Below are 16,607 nucleotides of genomic sequence, written 5' to 3'. Positions count from 1 at the left end.
CTTGATTTGATGAGCATTTGGTCCCTTCTTGTATTAAGGCTTTGGATTTGGATCCAAAGAGGTCCAGAGACCTTAACCCCTTGGATCTTTATGATTGATATTGGGAGACATGAGCTTAGGATGTCATATTTGAGGTTATTTCTTCAAATAGAGTCTTTTGGCCTTTGCATGAGCATCAAGTTCTGAACTTTACGTGATTATCATGCTTGGGAAGGTCAGATCTATGGATTAGAGGAACAGATCTGACCTCAGGAGGTAATTTGAGTTTGAGCATGGCATGAAATCGCCGAGTCCAAGAACAGACTCGACAAATAGGATTAGGTTCCCCGGGAATCACTCAGTTGGTGACTCAGCGAGTCAGAGGGGATTTAGAGGACTTGATTTCATGACTGAACTCACCGAATCAAGAGCGGGACTCGACGATTTGGGACGGGTTGTCCCGCGATTCACGATCAGTGATGATTTGAAGAGTGGAGGGTTGACTCAGTGAGTCAAGTGAGGACCAGGAGTGTGAAGGACACACATGGACTCGCCGAGTCACATTTGTGCACTCGACGAGTCTGGTCAAGGTTTGACCGTTGACTTTTGTTGACTCTTAGGGATTGGTCAATAATTGGACTTGTGGACCGTTTGAAGGGTAAAATGGTCTTTTAGCCTTCTTAGGAGATATGAGAGAGTCTAGTCTAGCCTGGAGAGCCATTATTAATCGAGATGATTGTTTATGTTATTAGGCAGAGGCTAGATCAGTGTATACGCGAGCGAGATATTATCTGAGATATCCGAGGTGAGTCTTCTCACTATACTTTACCTTGAGTGGTAACTAGAGTTATGTGACAGAGTGTCATGTATGCTATTTATGTGATGTGTTGCACTGCATTATTTCTATATGATTTATGTTGTGTGTATTCCAGAGTTTACAGAGTTAGGACCGGAAGGTCCACAGAGTTAGGACCAGAGGGTCCACAGAGTTAGGGCCAGAGGGCCCACAGATTTATAGCCTCGAGGGGCTAATATGTGTTATATGTTGTGACATCCCCATTTTCACGGCCAAAAAAGACCGATGTTGTTTATGCTTTATAAAAATCAGAGTACTTCATTTTATAAAAATGTTGCGGAATTTGTTCCCAGAAAAACATGGTAAATACGTTATTAAAACATTTTCGAAGAAACGTATTTATTTCATTTTAAAACGTTTGGGATGTCATCGTTAATACAGAAACATAAGCATAAACAGAACTTACAATTATTTACACTAGTGATCTACATCTCTTTAAATCTCTCAGTGTAATGTCACTTCATATCAACACCTGTTATATAAATAAACTGAGTGGGTCAGGTTGGGAAACCTGGTGAGTACATAGGGTTTTCAATCCACAATAATATAATTATTATGTTTAAACAATCAAACAATCAACCCAATTACCCATCCCCATTATCTTCTTTATTCTTAAGGATCTACTCTAAGAATCAGCTATTTCTCATTCATTCATTCCTAAGGATCATCCTAAGGAAACAACATGAAGTCCATTGTTGCCAATGACACATTGGTCAAGCGCAGCTGCTAATATTGTCACTTAGGCTCAGCTGCCAGAATTAGGACATTTTCTATGAGGCGCTTCTGCCGGTATTGACCTTTAAACACTACTGTCATGGTCATAAGGCTCCTTATTAGGCGCAGCTGCCGATACTATCCTTGGAGCGCAGCTGCTAGGACGTTTACCGTAGATCTAAATCATCTACGGGTTGTGGCGCAGCTGCCAGTGCTCATCTATAGGGTACTAGGTCCACTGCTGCCAATGTATACCTATAGGGCACTAGGTCCGTACTACTAATGTTCCTCTATTTCAGCTTTTATCCATCATCATTCATCTACCCATGTTTTACCCAACATATCTTGTAGATATAAAATACTTTATACAGTTTACATCATTTAAAACATGTATAAAAATCTTTCACCAGCATAGACAGCAAGTATTTAGACAATATGCACACATAGCACGTAAATTTATAATAAAATACTTCATATCTATGTGTAAGATGAAAGTAACTATGCACTCACTTGAAAGGTGGTGAGTCGGCACTCGGACAACACTTCGTTACTCTTAAAACAATTATCCCTTGACGAAACCTAGTATCATTACCACTAGAGTTTAGTCTAACGCTTGACGGGACTAATTTAATAGTCTAGCTATTATTACTATTATATAAGCGTTAAATAACACTCAATATAACTCATAATAATAGCCTAAATAATTATTTTAAGGTCCTAACAATGTTACTATAATTAAATAAAATCTATATTAAATATACTATAGGCGTAGCTCACTTACAGCGGGTTTTTATTAAAAACCGGGCTTCGCTGGAGCAGCGTTTCCGAGCCGAAAGCTTTTCTTCTCGGAGTCGTCGGGCGCTCCGGGGCTTTCTTCTCGTGATAGGGAGGTTCCCTAGACTTGGGAGGGGTTTAGGGAGGCTAGAGAGAAGTTAGAGAGAGAAAGAGAGGCTTATGGTGTGAAGAAAATATGAGGAGTTCACCCTTGTATTTATAGGAGTTTTATAGTAAAGTAGTCTCTAAGCTTCGTCCGTAACTTTTGCATACGAGCTCCGTTTTTGTCTGTCTTTTTACCGTTGAGTTCCTATTAATGAGATCTTCAACTCTCATTTAGACCTCGTTGGCTAATTCTCATTCTATCTCGTATTTACGAAACTGTATCGAATTCGCCGCGCTCGAAAAGTAGGGACTAAGCTTCGTCCATAACTTTCGCATACGAGCTCCATTTTTGTCTGTCTTTTTACCGTTGAGTTCCTATTAATGAGATCTTCAACTCTCATTTAGACCTCGTTGTCTAATTCTCATTCTATCTCGTATTTACGAAACTGTATCGAATTCGCCGCGCTCGAAAAGTAGGGACTAAGCTTCGTCCATAACTTTTGCATACGAGCTCTATTATCGACGTTCTTTATATCCACGCGTTGGTATTTACGAGTACTACAACTTTCATTTAGATCCCGTCGGCTAAAAATCGACCGATCTAAAATTCAGATTTCGGGCTGTGCACTACTATGCTAAATCTTAGAAAAATCATAACTTCCTCATACGAAGTCAGATTTGGGCGTTCTTTTTATTGATGTTCTTAGTTTAACATATTCTACGACTTTCTTTTAGATCGCTAAGGCTAAATCTCGCTCTATCGTCAATTCACTATTTACGCTTCCCGGTATCGTGTCGGTTCCGTCGCGAAACTTCAACGGGTCATAACTTCTTCGTTATAACTCGGTTTTCGGCGTTCTTTATATGTACGAAAACCTTGTAACATACTCTACAACTTGGTTAAGATTATTTATTCTAAATAATCTTTTGTCGAAAAGTTGTTTTCGACCCCTATTGCCTCTAATTTGACTAGCCCAGATTTGCGGGCGTTACAATTATCTCCCCCTTAGGATGATTACGTCCCGGAATCATCAACAAAACAGGGTCGTATAATGACTCCATACGTCATCTCTTCATCCTAGGTAATAATTATAACTTCTACATTCCTTCAATTCTATCTTTTAAACTCATTGACTGTAAGTGTACTCGATCGTGCACCTGCTCTCTACCTCAGGTTAGACTCCAAATTATGACCTTCAAGTCACAATCTCGATCCCTGCTGGATAGGGACTTGAGATAAGTTCTTTTATTACTAATATAGATCGATGTATCATATTCTAATGACCTATCATCGTATGTTGCAACACTTAGACTTAGGTCTCTTAGAGTTAAATTCTAAAACAGACTATGCCTTCCTTCATGTTCTAATGTGATATAATCACACTTTAACATTAGGCATTTCTAGCCACCAACTTCTTTAACAACAAGTGCGATACTTCTATTGATCGCTTTGATTTCAACCGTTTGGTTTAAGTCGGACGCTACATCAAACTTGGTTCTCTGAACCACACAACATACTCATCGTAGTCGGACTTGATTCGATATGACCACTAGGGTCGGAATATCAACAATCTTCTTAGTCATTACCGAAACGATGGTAACAACACACTTGAATAAAACGAAATCAATTACTAGCTTCTTGGTAACCTTGTGACTTTCCCTGATCCAAGTGTGAGTCCTGTGCTTCCGGTAGTATAGGCCTCTACTACCATCCACACCTACTCATACCCGTCCCAAGTATTGTCTCGCAGTTTTCCAAGTCACCATACAAGAAAATCACATAACAGTTTAACACATAAAATATCAAAACGAAGGTTTTATATTATTCCTTAAAATGTTTACATAGGTGTTCAAGTTCACCCTAAACTATGCCCCTAACAGGCTACATCGCGAGGTACTATCTACACGATTCCTCCATAACTCGATCCTTGGATGTCAAGCGTTAACTCCTGAATCTTCGCATTGTCATCTGCTTCGTCAAGAATCATTTGAAATGTTCTCGCCTTTTGCTTTGGCGGCACATATGGCTTTGTAGCCCCCTCTCTCTTTGGGTAGTCTTGCTTTCCTTTTTGGACCTTGAAGATCCTTCAAACTTCCGCTTCTCTCCTGACTTATCTTTTTCTAGACCATTTTCTCTTACCTGGGCCTCTACGTTCTTAGCTGCCCTAACAGCTGTTTTCAAGGTAGTTGCCATTTTGACCATTGGGCCAAAGTCAGTGGGCAGTCCGTTAGCAAACCTATCAATCTTGGAGAGTTTAGAAGGCACCAAGTAGGGGAATAGCTTCATCCTCTTGGTGAATGCGGTGGCATACTCATCAACACTCATCTTCCCTTTCTTCAGGTTCTGAAACTCGTTGTTTAGGTCTATCAGATCTATCTCCGAGCAGTACTGCATTTTCAACTGTTCCAAGAACTCTTCCCATGACATCCTTAAGGCTTCTCCTCGTGGCATCGTATCTGCCAATAGCTTCCACCAGCTCAAGACTCCAGTTTTCAGTTGTCTTACGGCGAAGACATTCTTCTGTTTCTCGCTACAGTCGCAGCTCTCAAACACCATTTCCATCTCGGAGATCCAATCCATAATCTCAACAGGCTTTGGGCTTCCTGAGAGACTTGGTGGTTTCGCACCCAAGAAATTCTTGTACATTCACCCATCCTTGTCGTTTCTCCTCTCCAGGCCATCTTGAGTCCCCACTTGACTCACTTGGCGACTGTAGTTCCCTTCCTCCGATTGCTCGGGAATCAGCTCGGGTTGCTCATTGGGCATAGTAGGTTCGTCCCTATTCGACATCCTCCTCATTTCTTCCCTTTATTCAGTTCGCATAGCCCGAATCATGGCTTGAACTCTAGCCATCGTGACTGGCTCAGGTGCAACTTCTTTTACAACAGGTATTTGCTGAACCACTAGGGGTTGGTTCCTATTCTCATTTGCATTCACGTTTCCGCTACGGGTCCTTGCCATCTTGATCTATACACCGAATAAGGTGAATCTAGACCTTTACTTAGGATTGACGTTTAAATCATCCTTATCACTCCGAAATGTTTACATGCTAGTTCTAATATCGTAGTCGTACGTTTAGAATCCTAAACATATAAGGTTTCCAGATCCGGTCGGCAACAGACCATAGATCCGAATAAATAACAACATATAAGGCATAAAGCATTTAGCACATAAAAGCATTTTAGGCATAATTCCTAAAATAAGCTAGTGCTCACACCTCACAATCATCGCTTAGCATTCTAAGTTTAAGTCTAGAAATAAATCCATATTCCTAGTTCGCTTAAACTAATGCTCTGATACCAATTGTGACATCCCCATTTTCACGGCCAAAAAAGACCGATGTTGTTTATGCTTTATAAAAATCAGAGTACTTCATTTTATAAAAATGTTGCGGAATTTGTTCCCAGAAAAACATGGTAAATACGTTATTAAAACATTTTCGAAGAAACGTATTTATTTCATTTTAAAACGTTTGGGATGTCATCGTTAATACAGAAACATAAGCATAAACAGAACTTACAATTATTTACACTAGTGATCTACATCTCTTTAAATCTCTCAGTGTAATGTCACTTCATATCAACACCTGTGATATAAATAAACTGAGTGGGTCAGGTTGGGAAACCTGGTGAGTACATAGGGTTTTCAATCCACAATAATATAATTATTATGTTTAAACAATCAAACAATCAACCCAATTACCCATCCCCATTATCTTCTTTATTCTTAAGGATCTACTCTAAGAATCAGCTATTTCTCATTCATTCATTCCTAAGGATCATCCTAAGGAAACAACATGAAGTCCATTGTTGCCAATGACACATTGGTCAAGCGCAGCTGCTAATATTGTCACTTAGGCTCAGCTGCCAGAATTAGGACATTTTCTATGAGGCGCTTCTGCCGGTATTGACCTTTAAACACTACTGTCATGGTCATAAGGCTCCTTATTAGGCGCAGCTGCCGATACTATCCTTGGAGCGCAGCTGCTAGGACGTTTACCGTAGATCTAAATCATCTACGGGTTGTGGCGCAGCTGCCAGTGCTCATCTATAGGGTACTAGGTCCACTGCTGCCAATGTATACCTATAGGGCACTAGGTCCGTACTACTAATGTTCCTCTATTTCAGCTTTTATCCATCATCATTCATCTACCCATGTTTTACCCAACATATCTTGTAGATATAAAATACTTTATACAGTTTACATCATTTAAAACATGTATAAAAATCTTTCACCAGCATAGACAGCAAGTATTTAGACAATATGCACACATAGCACGTAAATTTATAATAAAATACTTCATATCTATGTGTAAGATGAAAGTAACTATGCACTCACTTGAAAGGTGGTGAGTCGGCACTCGGACAACACTTCGTTACTCTTAAAACAATTATCCCTTGACGAAACCTAGTATCATTACCACTAGAGTTTAGTCTAACGCTTGACGGGACTAATTTAATAGTCTAGCTATTATTACTATTATATAAGCGTTAAATAACACTCAATATAACTCATAATAATAGCCTAAATAATTATTTTAAGGTCCTAACAATGTTACTATAATTAAATAAAATCTATATTAAATATACTATAGGCGTAGCTCACTTACAGCGGGTTTTTATTAAAAACCGGGCTTCGCTGGAGCAGCGTTTCCGAGCCGAAAGCTTTTCTTCTCGGAGTCGTCGGGCGCTCCGGGGCTTTCTTCTCGTGATAGGGAGGTTCCCTAGACTTGGGAGGGGTTTAGGGAGGCTAGAGAGAAGTTAGAGAGAGAAAGAGAGGCTTATGGTGTGAAGAAAATATGAGGAGTTCACCCTTGTATTTATAGGAGTTTTATAGTAAAGTAGTCTCTAAGCTTCGTCCGTAACTTTTGCATACGAGCTCCGTTTTTGTCTGTCTTTTTACCGTTGAGTTCCTATTAATGAGATCTTCAACTCTCATTTAGACCTCGTTGGCTAATTCTCATTCTATCTCGTATTTACGAAACTGTATCGAATTCGCCGCGCTCGAAAAGTAGGGACTAAGCTTCGTCCATAACTTTCGCATACGAGCTCCATTTTTGTCTGTCTTTTTACCGTTGAGTTCCTATTAATGAGATCTTCAACTCTCATTTAGACCTCGTTGTCTAATTCTCATTCTATCTCGTATTTACGAAACTGTATCGAATTCGCCGCGCTCGAAAAGTAGGGACTAAGCTTCGTCCATAACTTTCGCATACGAGCTCCATTTTTGTCTGTCTTTTTACCGTTGAGTTCCTATTAATGAGATCTTCAACTCTCATTTAGACCTCGTTGGCTAATTCTCATTCTATCTCGTATTTACGAAACTGTATCGAATTCGCCGCGCTCGAAAAGTAGGGACTAAACTTCGTCCATAACTTTTGCATACGAGCTCTATTATTGACGTTCTTTATATCCACGCGTTGGTATTTACGAGTACTACAACTTTCATTTAGATCCCGTCGGCTAAAAATCGACCAATCTAAAATTCAGATTTCGGGCTGTGCACTGCTATGCTAAATCTTAGAAAAATCATAACTTCCTCATACAAAGTCAGATTTGGGCGTTCTTTTTATTGATGTTCTTAGTTTAACATATTCTACGACTTTCTTTAGATCGCTAAGGCTAAATCTCGCTCTATCGTAAATTCACTATTTACGCTTCCCGGTATCGTGCCGGTTCCGTCGCGAAACTTCAACGGGTCATAACTTCTTCGTTATAACTCGGTTTTCGGCGTTCTTTATATGTACGAAAACCTTGTAACATACTCTACAACTTGGTTAAGATTATTTATTCTAAATAATCTTTTGTCGAAAAGTTGTTTTCGACCCCTATTGCCTCTAATTTGACTAGCCCAGATTTGCGGGCGTTACATATGTGGTATTTTGGGGAACTCACTAAGCAATCATGCTTACAATGTTATGTGTTATGTGTTATAATAAGTATGAACGGAAACGTGTTTTGGAAATGTGAAAAATTGTTTAAATTTTTACGGTGTTACACATAGAATGTAATTAGAGCAGTAACAAATATATATATATATATATATATATATATAGAGAGAGAGAGAGAGAGAGAGAGAGAGAGGCTTTTTAATATCTTTCATGTCATCCGTTGATTTGTGTTTTGCTAATTAAATCATTATTTCATATATAAATTGTCTTTATGTTTGTTATTTAATTTTATATATAATGTTTTGCTTTTATTTGGTTATAATTTATTATTTGTTTGATTGAATACAGTTGGTTCATCTTCTTTTTCTTCTTCAGACCAGCAAATCACGTATATTCTGTTAGAATTATATACACTTTGCAAAGATCAAGTGCATTATGGAACTGATGCTTGAATAATAGACCATATAATTTAAAGTGATTTTTAGCAACAATATTATTTCAGGATGTATTAAATTTGTATGTGTCTTGTTTCAGAAAATATTTCTTGGAACAACAATGGTTGGTGGAAATTAAGAGACAATTTTATGACAATTGAGATTCACCGCACCAACGTATCAAAATATAATTACAACAGGAAACAAGAATGATAACAAAGATTTTTTCAAGAAAATGACTTACTATAAAGCATTGTATTCTGATAGAATTTGACAAAAATTCCAAGAATGACGTATTTTTATAGAATGTGACTGTAAATTTGTTTTGTTTTGTTTTTTTTACCATATATTCTTAAATAATATTAATAATAGACGATTATTCTTTAAGAATATTGTTATTTTTAAATTCATGGTTCAATAATGTTGTCTTTCTTCAAAAATTCATTTAATCAAAATATGTATTATGTCATAAATATGTATCCTAGTATTCTTATAGAATATTATTCAAACAGAATATTATTCTAACAGAATCTTCTGACAGAATAAAATCGGGTATAATTAAAAATAATGCTAGAATTAAAATAGAATTAATTAAAAAATAATATTTTTAAGTCAAGTATCTCCAAAAATCTGTAATTTTCCTTTTTTAAATATACATCAATTGACTAAAATACTCTTATAATAAAATTAGATGGTATTTTTCAATTACTTTTAATTTAGTAATATTTATTAATCATTTTATTAAAATAACTAAAATGATTGGTCAACAATCAACCACACGTCCACACAATAAATAATTAGATAACAATAACATATATATATATATATATATATATATATATATATATATATATATATATATAGATATATGTTCAGGTTCATTTGAGACCATTCTAATTTTGTGAGAACGTGAGACCAAATCTAAAAATAATTTTAAAATGCAAAATAAATGGAAAAATCCAAAAATTCTTTTTTTAAATATTATTTTCAGAACTTGAATTAACTAAAATAAATAAAAATAAATAGAAAAAATTCCCGTTTTTTTTTTAAAAAAAATACGTGAAATATTCTAAATAGAATATTACACTGACATATTCTAAAAAATAATTTTAAAATGCAAAATAAATGGAAAAATCTAAAAATTCTTTTTTTAAATATTATTTTCGGAACTTGAATTAACTAAATAAAATAAAAATAAAAATCCTATTTTTTTTTTGAAAAATACGTGAAATATTCTAAATAGAATATTACACTGTACATATTCTAAAAATAATTTTAAAATGCAAAATAAATGGAAAAATCAAAAAATTCTTTTTTTAAATATTATTTTCTGAACTTGAATTAACTAAAAAAAAAATAAAATAAAAATAAAATAAAATAAAATAAAAAATGCGTCTTACGGTCTCACAAAATTAGGTCGTCTCACATGAACCTAACCCTATATATATATATATATATATATATATATATATATATATATATATATATATATATATATATATATATATATGTGAGGAATAATTCACTTAGCTGCATTAATTCGTCAAAAATCGAACTCTAAGATTAAATATAAAGACCATCCAAAGCTAGTAATCTAGCTAACTCAAGTTTGTCAGTGTTATCACCAATTATTCTATAGGTTATTAGTGTTAAAGAACATATGACGTGGTCTCAAAAAACAGATAAAACAGATAAAAATACTTATTTTCTATAGTTAATTCTTGAACACATGAAAAAAATAAAAATATTGGTGAACGTACTCCATTCAATCTTGATATAAATGGACGTTGAAAAAACAAAAGGTCAATAATGTTGATGGCACCGTCCTCGTGGACCATACATGAAAGATGAGCCTCACAGAAGATGGTTTCAAGATTTCGACATATAATAAGAAGGATGATTATGCATTTACGTATACATATTATATTAGTATTTTTGTTTAAAATCGCCGTTGTATATCCACTTTTTAGTTCAATTTTGATCTAGCTACACACCCTTAATTGTCATCACAAATCAACCATTATTAATTTGCTAGCACCACATATAAGATTTTGTTTTTTTCAAGGACAATTTGTTGTCGTTTTTACATATTCCCACAATTTGTAAAAACGATTAATATGTATATATGCCCAGTGGTGACATTCACCCATTCTATTATTGAACCCGTTGACCAAATTATCTGAGAGATTACCGTCCTCATATTGACCGACACAATTAATTTAAAAAATAACTAATTATCAACATGACCATTCATAAAAACTTCATAAATACCATTATATTTTGGATAACTATCATTAAAATCATACTATATTTTACATAATTATAAAAAGTTGCTATATTTTAGATTTTGATACCTATATTTCATATCATCATGTCATGTTAGCTGACATCCTAGTTAACTGGTTAAGCTGTAATAGATTAAAAAATCGATAAAAAAAATATTCAGTTTGAAACAAAAAAAACATAATATCAAAATCCATTTTTTTTATATAAAATTTAGTGAGTTGTCAAGTTTTCCTTTCTAAATAACATAAACTCTTAAAGTGAAAAACTATTAAGTTACCTTATTAAAATGATTATTATTTGAAATAACAATGATGACTAATATTAAATTTTTGCCATAGTGAGGGATTGTTAAATCAATGGGAAATTGAGGTAATTTAACCCTTATAAATGACTTTTTTTTAATGAAGATAACCCAAATTTTAATTATTTTTTTAAAGTAACCACATTTTCAAGAGCACATTGTTCCGGAGAGGTCTCCGGAATTCCGTAGTACAATTCCGGAACACTTGTTTCTTTTTTTTTCGTTTTTTTAATGGTTAGATTCCATAACGCCTTCGGAACAATGAAGTATGATTCCGGAAGTTTTTTTGTAATTATTTTTTGTGTAAATGTGTTTTGTTTTTTTGTAGAAGTTTTGTTTATATATTAAATAAAACGCAATTGATAATCTTAAAATCAACAAAAACCAAATAAATTTATAAACTAAAGGGATATGTTTGAAGTAATATTACAATGGTCAAATCATCTTATTCATTGTACTCCAAAATATTTTTTTTCATTCGTTTATGATATGACATAATTCATGTACCGCTTGGATCGTCTATAGAATACAACTCCTTGGTGATCAGAGTTTCTAGGAATCAACACAAAAACACTCCACAATCCCCTCTAGTGTCAATGTGTTGTGGTACATGTGGCGCTTTTTGAGGATCATGTTGAAACTCTCAAGTGAGATTGAATCACTTGGTTAGGTATCCCAGTAGTTGATATCCACTAACAGTCCGTGGATACGGGCTCGCATATCGATAAACCAATCATAGGTTTCTGAAAAGTAGTTGCTCTTCCAATGACTATCGTATATTGTCATTTGGAAAGTCTTCAAATTCAAAGTACCCAAAAACCAGTGAGTAATTGATAGATTGATTGGGATGTAAAGCTACAAAGGTCAGAAATTAAACATCAAATAGCATTTTATTACATACATACTTAGGTAATGTAATCGAAACACAATTATATTGTATCATAGTCTCCCCAAGCTAGGTAAACGGATCCACTAGGCATGTCACTCCAGTCACATATATCAGTGTTGAATATTGTCGGTACAACAGTCCACCGCGCGTCATCCTGTCTATGTTCCACCATCAGTGAGATCCACAACATGATGTGTTGCCAATTAAAAGTATTTGCAATTAAGTAAGTGTTGTTAGTATATGCATAGTACATAAATGAGCAGGCTAATAATGTAACTTACTATCCGCATATAAGCGCGTCTAAAACTCAAGCATCAAAATATCAGTCAAAAAACGGTGACCGAACAACACTGAACCATCCCGTTGTTCATAAAGAGTGTGTAATCTTTCATTTTCATTTGTATCCATGGGGACTAATACCATATGGACATTACTTTTTGCTGCATAGAATGTTGAAGTTCTTGCGGGGGCGTTTTGTATTCATCCTATAGAATCTCTTTTAGATGCGACAAATGAATAAATGGATAAGGTTGCTCAGGGCCGTCATGCAGCGGGTTTTCGGGTGTGCCTAACCTGTAATCATGGTCCTATAAGTCATCGTCATTATACTTTGAGTTACCAATATCATCCCTGGGAGTCATATTGATAAGTTTTAGAACCATGGATAAAGTGGCATCATGCTCTACTAAACGTTGATCATGTAATCTCAACTACTCGCGAAATTTACGGAGCTCATATTTTAATTGATAGACCTTATTTTGCAAGTCATTAATAATTCAGTCCTTGTTAGTTGATGGGTCAATGTATGGTGGTGGTGATGGTGGCAGGTGTGATGGCTCATATATATGTTGGGTTTTGAACAATCTAACACTCCTATGGTGTGCATGCAACCCTAGAAACCTTGGATCTATGTTTTCTCTATTATACATGCAAACTTTCATTTTTCCAAGGTTTCATCCTAACTAGCATATCATGGGGTATATGTAATACAAAATTCTAGTAGAATGGCATACCTTTCTTGTAGCTTTGATTCCTTAAGACTATTTGAGACTAGCACCCCAAATGTGATGCCTCAAATCCTTCACACAACAACACCAACAATTGGAATAACTTGAGAGAAGATTATATTGCACCAAAATCGGCTAGCCCTCACTTATGTATGTTAAGTGCCGATTTCCAAGCTTATGGGGTCCTTTATATAGTGTAATGCAATTAGGGTTACACCATGCAAACCCTAATTTGCATGTATTTCCATATTCCTTATGCTCCATGGGCTTTAACCTTCATGGAGTATTATGCATGGGTCACCACATGGGTTTAGCCTAACATGAAGAACTATGGATCATAAGCCCACTATATAAGAATGAATGATTTACCAAATCAATCCCCATTTATTTATTTAATTAGTCTCTTTTTTATTACAAATTAATTCCAAACTAATTCTTGATCAATACTAATTAAATAATATGATTTTATATTAATATATTATAACTTATAATATATTAACAAATCATAAATATCCTCTTCTCACAAACGTCTAATCCAATTGTTCTGATGCCATACAACCCAAATGGACCATGCTAAATCGGGTCAAGAACATACCAAATATAGTTATCGACTTAGACACCTTATCCAACAATCTCCCACTTGGATAAGTCTAATAACTATAACTGCAAGTACGACTTCAGGATCCGACCAGCAATCGTAGATCTTAAAAGTCTCGTGGAACTAATTTGTGCCATTTTAGATAAGTGATCATATAATCCTATGTTCAAGATATCAGCTGAACAAATACATGGAACAACGTCGTACTTATTGTCCAACAATTTGTTTCCCGATTTCCGATTTGTTTGACATAGAACTTAATCGAACACATCAATTCAGTTCTAGCCGATACGACGCATGAGTCAAAACAAAATCATCGAGGGGCCCAAGATATCGCTTTTAATCCTCCAAAGACTAAAAGGAACAAATAAACTTCGACTCATATGCTTGTACTAACTAATCATCAAATTGTACACTCTAACGTCCCAATTTTCAAGACTAAAAATATTTTCTTTTATAAAACATTACTTAAAACACATTTATCAATCCATAACATAATAAGAGTATTAGTTCCAAAACATATTTTCATTATCAGAGTAAGACATTCCCAGGCTGTCTAATCTATGGTGTGTGCCATGCGATCACCCGAGCTCTTCCCTCCGCTACCTGAAGTACCTGAAACCAAAACTGAAAACCGTAAGCACGAAGCTTAGTGAATTCCCCAACCTACCAAATACCCTGCACAAACACACGCTGCACATGCTGGGCCATGCCCGCTATTCCGGGCCTTTCCCGCTACTTTGGGCCTCCCCCGCTACTTCGGGCCTCGCCCGCTACAACGGCCCCGCTGCTCCAGGCCCCGCCTGGCTTCGAGCCCCGCTCGGATACAGATCTGTTTCACTTAGGCCTCGCATGTCGCTGGGCCTCGCCCGCTAACACATAATAGCACATAAACATATCACAACATAAGCTAAACATATGCTAATGGATCCTATCCTAACGCCTCGCCTATCTTGGGCCTCGCCCTTCTCCTGCTATTGATGAGTCATGGAACCCCGTCCACGCTCCTACTGATAGTGAGATACGGGCCCATCCCACACTCACCCTTTCCCTAGATTGGGCCTCGCCCCTGCTCTGCTACTAATGAGATGTGGAACACCGTCCACCCTATGTTATTGGTGAGATACGGGACCTTGGCCACACTCACCACCCTACCAGGCACATACAAGTATCATGTAGACAACAAGTATACTCTATCATGCAAACCATTCCTTGGGCACCCACCCTCTATCAATGGACCTTGGTCCTAAATATCATACTGGCATACAGTGCCTAGGGCTAACCCCTGGGTCTTCCTACTCATATATACATGGGCCGACATTGTGGCCTTAGACCCATTCACACAAAGGGAAACTCACTTGGTACTAATGAACTTATTGGTAATCCCTCTGGCCGCTGTCTAACAACTCTCTCTGAATTGCTGCTCCACTAGCTCCCCGAGCTACCAATATCAATATAACACTTAGTCTAACTGTCCTCCAAAAGTCAACAAAGTCCACTCTGGTCAAAGTTAAAGTCCTGGTCAAAGTCAACCTTCCAGGTCAACCCTACTCGCTGAGTCTGCCTACTGACTCGCCGAGTTCATACGCTCCGAATCCTTTCATTCGCGACTCGACCCACCGAGTCAGCCCCTGACTCGTCGAGTCTACCGATTTTCGGGTCTTGTCCTTTCCAACTCACTGAGTCCCCACTCAACTCACTGATCCGAGTCTTAATTCGAAGGGTTTGGGGTTTCGTGACTTGACTCGCCGAGTCCAAGAACATACTTGCCGAGTCCAAGGCAATCTTCAACAGACCCACTGAGTTTTTCATCTAACTCGTCGAGTTCATCTCCATCTTCATCCTACTCGCTGAGTCCACTCAAAGGACTCGTCGAGTCTATTCAGTCCTTCATATATTCAGAGGCTTTTGAGTCATGCATGGACTCCAAACTGCAGATCCATTCTTCTAAAGCCTATTCCACACGTAAAGTGGCAAACTTTACGTGTAACTAAGGAGATCTAGGCTCAAAACACTATAAACTATGGTTTAAGACAAAGAGGCTCTACAATCAACCCAAAGGCAGTTACTTTATGCTTCTCTAGGCCAAGATATGCTTAGATCTGCAGTAGCAACTTCAGATCCGGGCTCCTAACTCGAATTGGTTCTTAAAGATGGCATAAAAGCCCCAAAACTCATAACCAAGGTAGATCTAGACGAAGAAGAGTGAAAGTAACGACTTAATACCTTCAATAACTCTAAAAGGTGACCCAAACTCTAGATTTAGAGCTAATCCTTGAAGCCCCAATGATTCCTTTTTCCTTCTTCTTTCAAATCACCCAAAAATGGCAAGAGACTTGAATATGCAACAATGGAGGCTGAGGGTTTTAGTTTCTGGATGAGAGAGGCTCCAAGGAACCCTAATGGAGAGAATAAGACACTTAAATAGTGCACAAAGTCCCGGATTTAGGGTTTCCCTCTTCAGACCGGACTCGCCGAGTCCTCTTTACCGAGTCGGTTACTTAATTGATCCCTTGGATCCCGCTCCAACTCGTCGAGTTCCTCCCTGGACTCGACGAGTTGACCCTTTGACTTAGGGTTTTCTTTCCTTTCTTGTCCTTTCTGATTTTGAGTGTACAACTCTCCCCCACTTAAACTAAACTTCGTCCTCGAAGTTCACCGTGGCCAACTGACCTCTGATCTGCCTCAAACACTCTGTCTGGGAACCCTAACACCCGCTGACTACCTTCGTTGGCCTTCCGCCCAATCATTTTGACTAACATTAATCCTTGCG

This window comes from Lactuca serriola, chromosome 7, assembly GCF_051521515.1.
Source record: "Lactuca serriola cultivar US96UC23 chromosome 7, Lser_US96UC23_V15, whole genome shotgun sequence".
Classification (NCBI taxonomy): Eukaryota; Viridiplantae; Streptophyta; class Magnoliopsida; order Asterales; family Asteraceae; genus Lactuca; species Lactuca serriola.
Note: the sequence above shows the minus strand (reverse complement) of the source record.